Source organism: Pistacia vera, unplaced genomic scaffold (assembly GCF_008641045.1).
Source record: "Pistacia vera cultivar Batoury unplaced genomic scaffold, PisVer_v2 Contig89, whole genome shotgun sequence".
NCBI classification, from domain to species: domain Eukaryota; kingdom Viridiplantae; phylum Streptophyta; class Magnoliopsida; order Sapindales; family Anacardiaceae; genus Pistacia; species Pistacia vera.
This window is the reverse complement of record NW_022196767.1, coordinates 712,345-724,488: the sequence shown is the minus strand read 5'-3', so window position 1 is coordinate 724,488 and position 12,144 is coordinate 712,345. Positions and strand designations below refer to the sequence as shown.

General features: G+C 32.8%; 1 long non-coding RNA gene across 1 annotated transcript; it reads left to right on the top strand.

Annotated features, from left to right (window-relative positions):
* The first annotated feature begins 4,684 nt into the window (after positions 1-4,684).
* Positions 4,685-5,557, top strand: LOC116119407. Its single transcript, XR_004126395.1, has 2 exons — positions 4,685-4,752; positions 4,899-5,557. It is a non-coding gene; the product is annotated as an uncharacterized LOC116119407 (long non-coding RNA).
* The last annotated feature ends 6,587 nt before the right edge of the window (positions 5,558-12,144 follow it).

The following is a 12,144-nucleotide window of genomic DNA, read 5'->3' as shown; positions in this document are numbered from 1 at the left end:
TATAGATGGGTAATGCACATGCAAGAAAGAAAGAAGAGAATTTACAAACAGTAACCACCACTAGGTGGTCTAATGATAAAATAACAAAAATTTGAATAACTTTTATTAAGGTAATTTGGTCTAAGGTTGGTTAAAATTAAGAGAAAAAAGGTGTCCAATACATAAGAGAGTAGGTGGAATGAGTTGGACTTATTGCCTGTAAAGAATAGCATCAATTAGGGTGTGGACTAAAAGAGTTTTTGTCTCCACGCACATACATGAGGAAGGTAAACTATGAAGCAACTAAAAAATTTTCATGGGCAATCTCAGCATGAAACAACTGGGTTGGGATTGCAGTGTTTTGGATTTTGAACTCACAACCTCGCAGGTGAAAACAAAAACAGTGGGTGGAGAGTGAGTATCAACTAATCAAATCAATCAAAATATGGGTAACAAGCAATTCCTCATTTGGTTAACGTCAGGTTGTTTATCAGCACCATCAGTAATTAAGATCATAAAACAACATTAACAAATGGGATTTTTGCACTTCCTCAGCTAAATCTTAATCTAAACCAACTCTAATTTTCTTTTTTTTGTAGTCTCCCAACTAATTTCTCTTATCAAAATCCACGCAATCCGTGGATTTGTTGTGTGATTTTAGTGATAAAGTCCAAAATGATAAAAATTTTGAGGTATGTATGCGACTTATTTGTCTATTGGACATATAGGATATTCAATGAATCTAATGATTAGTTGAGATTTACACAAGCTGGTTTAGACAACCCGATTATAAAAAATATATATAGTAAAATCTCTCTAGTATCATAACGTTGAGATCAAACTAATTTATTACTATAAGGAGGTTATAACTTAATAGATATATAATTATATTTTGATTTCTTATTTTATAATTCACGTTTTAATAGTATGTATTAGGATTTCAATTCATTGTTTTAGTAGTTATTATTGCAATTAGACAAAAATAAAAAAGAAATAATCATAAAGATGATAGTACGGAAATATAAAAAGTTTCGTGTTAATAAGCTCTAAACATGCTTGAGAAACTAGAAATATATTGGCTTCAACAATATATTCATGCTAGTGAGTTTTACGTACTATACCCGTTAGTTAAAAGATACGGTAATAGCTCTTAAACATAAATTCTTGTCCTAAACAACTTTAAATAAATATTTTATTTTATCTTAAACCTTAACGTAACATATATTTTTTTGCACTATACAAATAATTATTATTTTACAGAGGCAATTTTCTTAAAATGGGAATTAGAAAAATTATAACTTATTATAATGTAGAGTTTATTTTTATTTATAACTATCCCAAGTTGGGACTATTATTTTTTATGACTATACATAGATTATTCCTATATAAAGTATTATTATTGAGAGCTTTTACTGCATGTATATTGTACCGGATGGGTATTTTTTTAATATACTGCCCATTTGGGAAACCTGAGGACCTAACCAACAAATTTTGTAAAATTTTGTTTGATTAAATTAATTTATGGTACAAAATTTCACTATCAACTTATGAAGTCAAGTCTTGAGTATGAAAATTAAAACAAAAAATTGTAGGTAATGATGCCACGTAATTTGTAAATATAGTAAGGTAGCGTGAATTTTTCACTACTGAGATAAATTATCTTGAAGATTAATGAGGGAATGTTATACTAATATGTTTGGTTAGATTGGTGAGTATAAATAATTAATATGTTTGGTTGGAAGGAATAAAATATTATCGAAAGAGTTTATACTGAATTGTCCTTGTTTGTTAATATTATTATTATTATTATTATTATTTAGAACATTATTTTTAACCCCCTATATTTGAGAATTTAGCTAAACACTCAAACAACAAAAGTTTAAAATTTAACAAAATACACCTAGTCATTTAAGACGACTGTTGGCTGATGACGACAGTCATTGGGACTACGCACAAGTTAGGGCTGGTTAACGAACCGAGCCGCTCGCGAGCCGGCTGGGCTCGGCTCGAGTCTGGCTCGTTAATGGTTCGGTTCGTCTGATTACAAGCCGGCTCGACTCGGCTCGTGAGACAAAACGAGCCAAGTTCGAGCCATACAAGGCTCGGCTCGTCAGGCTCGCGAGCCGTGCCTAGCTCGAAAAAGCGGGGGTTTTTTGAGAATTTCTAAACCATTGGGATTTAATTGAAAATAATACAAACAAGTTTTAAAAAATAACAAAATGGCCCCCGTTATTAAAATTCCCAAATCTCGAAAATTCCGTCAGCAGTGAACCCTTGCCGTAAAATTTGAATCAAACTCCTCCCAAAGTGTTGATTTTCAGCTAGATCTTGTTCATCTTCGTCAGCTTCACCGGATATTGTTCATCTTCGTCGGACCTTTGGCAGCCGTTGGATCTTCATCATCGTTGTCATCTTCGTCGGATTTTCGTTAGATCTGAAGTGGATATCGTCGATTCGTCATCATCTTCGTCAGATCTGAAGTGGACATTGTGGTTCGTCATCATCATCGTTAGATCTGAAGTGGATATCGTCGGTTCGTCATCATCTTCGTCGGATTGTCGTTGGACTTTAATAGGTCAGTAGGGGACTTTAACCGGTCGATTGGGATTTAATTGTTTGTTTGGGGTTTCTTTAATTTTATTTGGAGATGGTTGCTGCCCAGACAAAGTTAAATTATGATTTGCATTTATTTGAATTTCAAACATTGTAGAACAAAGAAACGCAAGCCAACAGAATTTGAAGAGCCCTCTGCCTTTGAAGAATGAAGAAAATAATATTAAAAAAATTATTTTGATTTTTTATTGATAAAAGAATAAATAATTTAAACAACAGAAAATGGAGGTGGGCAGTCAGACGACTCAGACTGCTGCCCAGCGAATTTTTGTAAAAAAAATTAAAAAAAAAAAAATTATTTGGAGATGGCTCGCGAGTCGGCTCGAAATATGCCTAATCCATTACCGAGCCGAGCCGAGCCATATAATTTATGGCTCGGCTTGGCTCAGTCTAGGCTCGTTTACTCTTCCCCTCTCACGAGCTAAGCTCGTTAAGCCGAAGGCTCGGCTCGATAACACCCTTACGCACAACCAACCAAATCTGGCCAATCGTGCATCGATTTGGCCAGAAAGCCAAATCCATTATGGCCATTAACAACTAGATCCATGGTTGTAAACGGCCACAGATCTCGCCGTTGTGGATCTGATCATTTTCGGTTAGATCCACGACCATTTGGCCATTTCCAGCCTTCGATCTGGCCATAAACGATTAGATTGGCACACAACCAGCTAGATCTGGTCGGTCGTGTGTTGTTCTGGCGACTACTGCCAGTGGTCGACAGTCGACATTTGTCTTGGATGGCTAGGGATATTTTAGGTTTTGTCCATGTAAATAATGAGGGTATTTCTATCCAAAAAATAAATATATGAGATTAAAGAAGTCAGTTCGCACATTTTGACTAATTGTTATTTAGTAGACATATGAGGGCATTTGTGTCTAAAATATTTATTAGTTAAGGGTAAAACTGGTATGAACAGTTGATTACCCCGGTAATAAAAAAATAACATCATTTCATATGAAAATCGAATTATCCCTTATATTACCTACAATAATTATTATTGATATTGATCGATTACTGGAATCTTTAATTACTTGACACCAAAATGTAGTAATTACTGAATTAAAAGATAGATTATTGGTATTATCTTTTATGACCTAGAAGCAAATGCTACCTAAAACTTATATACAGTTTAAGAAAAACTTATTATTTTAAATAAATTCTAATATTATATTAGTTAACAATATATATATACTCATATGCTTAACTTAGGTTTGTTTGTTAGAGATACTTAACACAATTAGCATTTAATTATTTAACATAAAAATTTATGGTGGTTTTCACAATATTTTTATCAATAATTAAATTAAAGTAAAAAAAAAAAAGAAAAAGTATACAATACTAAAATAGGGTTAGTACCATGTACTATATTATTTTAGACGGGAAAATAACAAAATAATAATTTAATCCCTCAATATATATATATAAAAAAAAAAAAAAAAAATTTGTTAGATTTTAGTATCTAAAATTTTTCATAACGTTGTGGTTCATATTAATGCTATTTTTATCTTATCATTATCACTACCTTAAACGTGTATGGATTACATAAGGCCAAGTAGGCAAACAAGGTGTTAGCTTTAAACGTGTATGGATTACATAAGGCCAAGTAGGCAAACAAGGTGGTAGCGTTAAACGTGTATGGATTACATAAGGTCAAGTTGCCAAACAAGGTGTTTAGCTTTGATTTTTTCGTCCAATTGAAAAATAAAAAAAAAAATCATTTTCATCGAGAACCTTCCTCGAAATAATAGCCGTCCATACCTTGTCAATTACAACACGCTACTGACAGCCAGACAGATACCTACTAATATCGCGCAAATCCAACCGTCCACCATATAACTCGTCAAATCATAAAAGCCGTTGGATCATCTAGGGTTCCAATTTAAGTCGGTTTTCATGTACTATAAGTCACAACAACCCTGATACCTCATTTCAGTCGGCTCTCTTCTCTCTATTCAGGACATGCTAATTATCAGATCTGTTTCTTTTGCTTTTGTTTCTCTCAAATTTCTTTATAGATCTGAACACATCGTGAAATGATCTATCGTTTGGTCATGCCTTCCAATCGAGCAGATCAAGGTATGTCCACGAATAGATCGTTTGATCCGCTTTTGCGAGGTCATGATCCATGGACAGTCTTGTTTCCAATCGAGTAGATCTAGGTATGTCCAAGAATCTCTTTATATCTATTCAATAATTTTAAATTAAGATTTAGCTGTTTTTTTTTTTTTTTTTAAAAGGTCTGTATATTCGATCGATTTATTAATCTTTCAATGATTTACTTATTGTTCTACTTTCACACGTGCAGGCTTATGCTGTTTCTGGAAACGGTCTTTGGATCTGGACGAAGGATGGACGGATTTTATGTCTGCCCTACCTGTGCGTATCAGATCAGATCTGCTGAAGCTGCCTTATGAGACGGGATCGAGATCGTTATGGTGCGGTAGATCATAGAAGCTGTTAATAGTTGGCAGGAATTATAGTAAGCTAGACAAAGGTTGACTTATGCTGGGTAATTTATTCACAGTATTGTTTTATTATCGTTGTTATGGTTTTGAAGAAGTTATGTGTTGTGAGGAAGAAAAAAATTGTGGCGTTGGAAAAGAATGTTATGGAAAAAATTATGTGATAGTGAGCAAAAAAAAGAGAGGTAAGATTTGTGAGGTTAAGATGTGAGAGATGAATTTACGCTGTGTGGTTGTGATCGACCTTTGCCATGTCAGGTGCGCTTGCATGGCAGGTCAAAAACCCTAATAAAATTATTATTATTTTTGTTTTCGGGGGAGATGGTACGGGGGTTTTATTTTTTTTATCCCCGGCTCTCCCCCTTGCTGGTGTTCTTGCCTTTTTTTTTCCTGTGTTTCCCTCTTTGGTTTCTTGCTGCTTGACTGAATTGTTTGGTTCTATGCCAAACATGCAACCACTTACAGTCTAAAGGCAATATAGATTTCCCCACACAGTTTGAAATTGATCAGCACACAGTGCAGGGCACTCTTCGCGAAGGAACAATCCCAAGGTACAATCCACTGACACATAAGTTTAATTTGTCTTCTCTTATTTGGCTCATTTAGTACATAAAGAATGGTAACAGGCATCGCATGTAGTATGACAATACTTTTAATTATCTCAGCACACATTTACATATTGGCTCTTTTAACAATGCTCATCAGAAGTCTATTTCCATATTGCGTATATTATTTTAAACACAATCTTTTATCGGATATATGACCAACCACTTTATCACGCAAAATGACTATTAGTAACATTTGTCTTAATTATATCATTTTGAACTTACCTGTCTACTGGCTCTAAGAAATCACTTTTTAAGAATATTTTCAAGTTGATTATCACTTTGAAAAACCCTGTTTATCGGCCACGTCATTTCTTGTCTTATATACCTAATCAGTCTAAATTATCATACATAATCAGTCTAAATTGTCATTCCTAATCAGTCTAAATTATTATACGTAATCATACTGATTTATATTTTAATAATCATTCTAAATCTTATATACATTGTGGCTAACATTTTATCAATCTGCGATCTCTTCACTGTGATCTTTGCCAAATTTTATGTTCTAGTATAGCATAGCCATACACAATTTTTAGGCTGTCATTCAGTTCTTATCTAATAAACTGAAAATATGTGAAATTAGCATGGGTATATTGAGAGTAAAGAACCTATAAATTATGGTCTGGAATATGACGGGCAAATAAATTATATTATTACCTGTTTTATAGTTCAGTTTTTTGGTTTTTTAAGGTGTTGTGAGATTGTCAATCAATTATTTTGTTATGTGCAATTTTAGTGTTGTGTGTCCAAAAGGAATTCCATTTTCTTCTGTGTGATTTGGTCCTGATATTCGTTGTTGGACCATTTTAGTTTATGATTTTTGATGTCTATTAATTGGTGGGGGTTAGCAGCTGTTGTACTCTTGAAGGTATTGTATTTGTGTATATTGTAAGGGGATGAAGCTTGTTGTACCTAGCATATGAGACTTTATTGTTGTGAAGATTCGCTTTGTTGGATGTGAAATGTACCAGCTGGAGCACCGCGGTGGAAGATTATTCTTTTATGTTGGTTGTCAAGGTCTTGTGGTGGAGCTGCTTTTGGACGCGTCAATTATTTTATTATAGAGGGAAATTTCCGCTAATATCTGTAAATTATGCTAATTAAAGAGTTTTTTTATTTTAGCCGCATTAAGTTTGATGATTTTCATTACTTGCAGGAATATGAGGCAAATATTTACAGTGTATCTCTGATTTGGATATGACTGATGGAACCATCTTCCTGGCATGGTCACTGCGCGGCAATGTTGAAGAAACTAGTACCACTCATACAAGGTTCCATCGCTTTCAGCAGGCATTTTACGGTGTTTTGGCGTGTTCAGTTCTGCCTCATAATGTTCAGTTCTGCTATGATGGACACACAATTTAAGCTCTACCTGTGATGTTTATCATGTCTGGCGACCAAGACTTGCCTTCTCGTTTCAGCGTGCTCTCTGTGGTTGCCTTTTACATGTACCTCTGGCGACTGTTTTTTGCTTGATTTAATCTGTTTCATAAGATCTGACAAGAGTAGTGCAAGGTGATTAATGTTTTCTCTTTCGTTGTTGTAGTAGTCGTTCGTGTTTATTAGCAGATGCTTCATTTGTAACCAGTCAGATGGGTTTGATGTTTTTATTGAAAGTTATTTGCATAAATATGTTATGTTAATTTGATTTTTTTTTTAAATAATACCTGTTCTATTATTATTACCGTGGTTGTTATATGCAGTGTTGGATTTCCATTGGGGATGAACTGGAACTGCAAGGGATGTCTATTGGAGTTTTGGCTATCTGATGTCCTAATATTTTTCTCGTAAAGGGGAACCATTTGTTTGTTATCTGGAGATCTCGTCTACGAACTTGTTCAATTGTTATTTTTGGGCTTTTTATTGGTCTGTACTCCGTCGCTGAAATGTGGTTGTGGAATCAGGTTTTGCTATAAATAATTATGTTATTCTCTACGGTATAGTTGGGTTTTCAATTGATGTAGGTAGCAATATCATGTTTTCTTGAAATATTATGATGAACAAGATTGTTCAAATCCTTAGTTGGCAAGCTGATGCAATTTTGAGGTTTTTTGCAGGTGAATAATTTGCAACTGGAGGTTGAATGAACGATAGTATGTTTATGAAAATAGTAAATAATAGCGTCGGAATTCGCAATGACGAGAGTGGTAATATTTTTCTTCTGTTTGCCTTGTTAAGAGTTTTAAAATTAGTTCTTATTTACTTTGATGAGGCAGAAATCTTCCTGATGTTGAACATTTTTCCCGAAAGAAAAATTTTATTCACGTCAGTATGGTATTGATGTAGAAGTTGCTAGGTAATTAATTTTTAGCGTTTTGAAAAAAATTATTTTAAGTTTAGTTTTTACAGAAGTGAAATTTCACGGTGTAAATGATTTTGGCGAAATGTTCAAAAGAACGGAACGCAAAATAACCTAAGCCAGGTTTAACACCCGGATTAAAAACAATTAGTAATCTAAGATAATAATTTAATCTAAATGCAACTTGAGGTTATTGTTTGACACCAAATGGAGATGATTAGGTTCATGGTGTGGTCGGTAATTTTTTGTGGCAATGCTTTTATTTTGGTAGGGCGGAATATTGTAGGGTAGACCCATAAGCTCAAATAGGCTAGAGCGTCAAACTTTGTTGGGAGGATGGTGGTTCGATTCCACCTGGGTCTTTTAGTTAGATATTATTTGTACAAACTTTTTACTTATTTATTTTCACAACTGCTATGTATTAGTTTGTGATTGGTTAAATTGGTAATGGTATTTGTCTGTCAAATGCAAATTGGCCAATTTCTATGGAAAGTATAAAAATATCAGTCAGCTTTCGTTTTTGGAGTTTTGGTGTTAGCTCGCCTTTCTATTGGAAAGTATTACAAATATTCTACTATTATGTTTTACCTAAATCTGAATTTAATTTCCTATTTATATTTCTGGATAAATCATTTAAAAGTACTAAAATTTTAGATAATTTACATAGAATTATCATTTATAAATTTATTTTCCTTATTTAGGGACGAAATTTATTAAGAAATTACCATTATTACTATTCTAAAAACCTTAATAATTAAATAATATGTTGTTATCATGAAAATATACCTTAAAGTGTGTGCTCGTGATTATTTTCCTATGAAGTGGCCGAAACTCCTGTGCAGCAAAAGATTGAAGACTTAATTTGAGACATAGAGCTCAGGTTCCGAAGCAAGTGTACTATGTTTTTGAAGTCAGCAAATCATATGTTAGGATTTTATTTAGGGAGAACGACTTTTTCACCCCTGTTTGGTGAAACCTAAACTTCCACCCATCATGTTCAAAGTAACATTTTCCACCCTTCTTTTTGTCATATCAATCGTCAATTACTAAAATAGTTATTTTTTAAATATAAAATACTAGTATGCTTTCAACTTTATATGAAAATTAAATTACCAATTTGGTGTGTTTTTTTATTAAAAATAATGTTTCAAAACTATGAGTTACCATTTGATTTTTTAAAGTTTAAAACCCGTAGAATTACCATTTACCATTTAGTTGCTGCAACCCAAATTGCATTTATATTTAAATTTTGTCAATTTAACTTAAATAAAACAAAGTACTAGATAAATAAGAATCCAAACTTTTAAATTGCACCACATAATATATCTGTCATTGAAACCCAATAAGATAGGGAATTCAATCCCAATAAGTAGGTTTTTACAAACCTTGTGTAAAAAAAAAAAATAGTACCGTAGAATTATAGAGAAGCAAAAGTGTAAAGAAGAAGTTTTGCCTTATGGATTGGATATTTGATTTTATAGGCTGCGTTTGTGTAGTATTTTGGATAGGATTTTAGGGAAGTATGGGTATTGGATATGAGAGTATTACGAGGTAAATTTAAATTATAAAAAGCCCTTAGGTTTACAATTTAACTAAGACCCTATATATAAAATGACAAAAACACCCCCACTATCTGCAGTGTCAGATTCCGGCCCACCACCGCCGGAATTGGCCGGAAAATTTCGTTAGGCATAGACTTGTCGGATCTGTGCCGTAACACGTCGTTATGGCCTTTCCGGCTAGATCCATGGTGGATCTGGCCGAAAAAGGCCAGATCTACGGTTTGTTTTGGCCATCGACGGCCATTTCTTTGGCCGTCGTGACGGCCAGATCTGGCCTTTTCCGGCCAGATCCGTGGTGGATCTGGCCAGAAAAGGCCACAGCGGTGAACTTCCGGCCATTTCTGGTCGGAAGTGGCCGTTGTACAGATTCGGCTATCACCGACGGTGGTTGCCGGAATCTGACAAGTTGGGTTGAGGGGGTGTTTTGTTAATTTTTAAACTTTTTTTCAGGGGGTATTTAGTGAAATTAATAACCTTATGGGGTTAAAAGTAATAAAAAAATAGGGTAATATTTTGAGAATATTGTACCAAACGCTATTTGTAAAAATAGGATCCAGAATAGGGATAAAAATATTAAACCAAACGCATACATAATGATTTCTAGCAATGATTACACCCGAACTTTGTCAACATATTTAATATATTTTCCCCTTCTAAGTAATTACTTCCAAAAGTTGTTCGGGAAATAATTTATGCTGTTAAAACCGTAAATTCTTAGAATACTTCAATCTTGCTTTCATGATGTCTCCATCTTTCTAACATCAATTCTGTACTTGAAATCTTGTTAGACTGATATGATACACAGAAAAATATACTATTTTTTAATAATTTATCAATTAAATAGAGAACATTAAAGTAACCAACAAATAAAGCAAAATTTTTTACTGATCCCATCAAAATAACCATCAATTCAATAGAAAACATCAAAGCAACTACAAAACAAGGCAAATTTGCGACTGATCCAATCAAAATAACTATCCATTGAACAAAGAATATCAAAATAACCATCAAACGTCCAAATAACCATCATTCTTTAATACTAGGTCAAAAAATGTTGAAAGATAAAATATAACTGATCCCATCACAACCCCAAATTTGTAAATTGTTTAGAATTACAATAGGCTAATTTATTGCCCAATAAATAAAGTTCAATCATATTTCGTGGACCATCGAAAACGACTGTAATATAAAATACTCATGATCACAATTTTCTTAAACTATCATGATGTAACAACAATTGAATAAGTACTAGAAAATTTTCTTAAAAATTGTTTTAACTTACCTTCTCAATATCCCCACGAGAAGTAACCTCCACAAATAGCCGATGCAAATCTAACTCCTTTCCTCCAATAATGGAGATCCTACAATTAGAATACACATTGACAATAGATTATCAATAGAGGGCATAATGAAACATGATAAATCACCTCCAGTTTTGCACAAATTAGACAAAGAGAAAATTAAAAAAGTGAACATATTTTAAATTAAACAACTTTTAAAATGCAGTCAAACGTCTAATTTAGTATAGTTTTGGTTGCCTGTGTAAGCAAGATTTAAACGAAAATAGTCAGGTATTTAGTGAAGACAAATAGACAAGATGATATGTTATGAGATAAATCCTTGAACACATATATTTAAAGTCTTTAAAGACAAGTAAATTAAATCTCTACAAGCGAAGATGATCTCAATTTTCAACCAATGCTACTATAAACTTGAATGTTTCAATTTCATAATAATGAAAATAACACAAAAACATTGTTATGTTTTGATATTTTTTTGGAGTTTTGGTTTTTAGCTCGTCTTTTTTTTATTTTTTATAAGAAAGTATTAAAAATATTCCACTATTCGTGTTATGTTTTACCTAAATTTAAATTTAAAATTCTATTTTACCCTTCTCGTCGCATATCAACTTAAAATAATTCCATTCCTATTTCTTATTATTTTTATAAATCATTTAAAATTTTAGAATAATTTTCAAATAAATTATTATTCATTTATAAATTTTATTTTAATTATTTTAGGGACGAAATTTTATTACGAAATTACCATTATTACTATTCTAAAAAAACCTAAATAATTAAAATAATATGTTGTAATCTTGAAAAATATACCCTTAAATGTGTATGCTTTTGATTATTTTCCTCTATGAATTGGCAGAGGCACCTGTGCAGCAAAGATAGAAGACTTATTTTGAGACATAGAGCTCAGGCTCCGAAGCAAATTTACTAATGTTATTGTAGTAAGCAAATCTTATTGTTAGGATTTTATCCACAATATGTTAGATCATTCTTATAATTGTCATGTCCTGGACAAAAAACAAAGCGTAACAAATATTAAAATTTGGTAAAGAAATTACATCACTTTGTAATTTGTAACATATATAGCCTCACTCTACGCAAAAGAATTGGGTTCTCGTAAAATGAGCCTTCATTATTTGGTTCAACTTTCTCTAAAAGATTATGGAACCCAAATAATTTCCAAAATCAAGTTGACAGGAGACATTTTACTTAGTAACACCTGTGCATATTATGTGCAAAAACTTACTTCCAAAGGCAAAAGTTCAAGATTCCGTAACCTTCCTTGGAATTAAAAAATAGGGGGCAAAAATGTCACTTTGAAA